General features: G+C 34.4%; 1 long non-coding RNA gene across 1 annotated transcript in view; it reads right to left on the reverse strand.

The window, feature by feature from the left end:
* Positions 1–379: 379 nt before the first annotated feature.
* The window catches only part of LOC122812832, an 11,547-nt gene continuing 10,419 nt past the window's right edge, over positions 380–1,507 (reverse strand). The window contains exon 3 of the long non-coding RNA XR_006366584.1: positions 380–498. This is a non-coding gene — a long non-coding RNA (uncharacterized LOC122812832). The remainder of the gene's footprint in view (positions 499–1,507) is intronic.

A 1,507-nucleotide genomic window follows, 5' to 3' on the forward strand; every position in this document is an offset into this window, starting at 1 on the left:
TGAATATATTTTTTTTATTTTATTTTTATTTATTTAACATTTGTTGACCGGGAATGTCCGACTAGGTTCCACAGAGCCTGTTTTCAGCAGAGGCCCAGGGAGAAATGCTCCAGATGCATGTCTTTGGAATTTTTATTTTCTTTTCCTATTTTACTTCCCCATTGAAGTTGTACTGTTGAGGCACTAGTTTAAAATAAAAAAAAAAAACATTTTTAATTATTTTTGGTGAACTCCAATGGTGTTAATTTCTATATCATTTGTATTTATTTGGAGTCTAAGCGCTTTAAAAAGGGAAATGTTTTCTTTAGAAGAAATGTTCCTTAACTTTGTATCTCTAAAAAGTTTCTCTCTGTAGCATATTAAAATTGGTATTGTCAAAATCTATTACCTTATAGAACCGGGGAGAACAGGAAGAAAAATTGCTGATTTTCACATATTCATCATCACCACTGAAGGTATTCATTTTATAGCTGTCATGATGCACTTCTCCTGAACGGGCTGGAAAAGAAAGAGAAAACATTTTTTGAGATGCTCAACCTGTTTTTAACATTTATCTCTGTTTTAAGCCAGGTTACTGCCCACCAGCACTTAATCTATGCTTCCTATGTTCCTTCACAGTTTCAACCAATCGGGGAGGGAGGGGGGACAAAGAAGCTTATTTCAGATGTCAGCACAGAAAAGACTTACTATAATGAGGAGCTGCTTAGGCAAAGTCTTTGAATAAATGCAGTTATATTGATTTTCATTTCTTACTTGTTCTTTCTCATTTCTATGTAGTAAGCATTCATGTATAGATTGCATCAAGCTAAAAGACACATGTTAACGAGCTATCAGAGAGAAAGGAGCCTCAATCAATATGCAATAGATATCAAATCAACAGCAAGAAGTCTATTATGATCTGTGAAGCTTTCTGCCAAAAGGGACAGTAAGGATTCTAAGCATGACTCGTAAGCTGAGTTCTCTGCTCCAGGAATACCAGCTTCATATTATCATGGTTTAGGCAATCTTAATTTTGAGCCTTAAAGGCCATTGTGGAATGAAGGATGCATCACAGAAGATAAAAATGCTTTGCAACCAACCTGAAAAATCTAATTCTCTGTTGAATGTATTATAGTATTTCAATACTTAATTCTTAGAAGAAATGTATTCCAACCTGTTGCAGGAAAGAGAATAAATCAGGAACTGTTTTCGTCTAACTGCTTTAAAAGGGAGAATGTTTAAATATGTTGATCAGAAGGTTCTTATGAATAATTTGATTTTTAAGCCATAATAACAATCTCAGACCTGGGTCTTTTAGGGTCACAAATGCTAGATAATGGGAATGTTGCAGCAGTCATGCAGTAACAGACTACAGCAGAATGAGATTGCACATAACACGTTACGTCCTGTTAAATACTACTTCTTCACACTTCAGAGGTTTTCAGCATAGACTACATCTTTCTGAAATGCACTAACGATGATAATATAGGAATTCATTAATAATTAAGATTAGCATTGCAACACTTTA

Source organism: Protopterus annectens, chromosome 10.part0, assembly GCF_019279795.1.
Source record: "Protopterus annectens isolate FY-2018-M chromosome 10.part0, PAN1.0, whole genome shotgun sequence".
NCBI classification, from domain to species: domain Eukaryota; kingdom Metazoa; phylum Chordata; order Ceratodontiformes; family Protopteridae; genus Protopterus; species Protopterus annectens.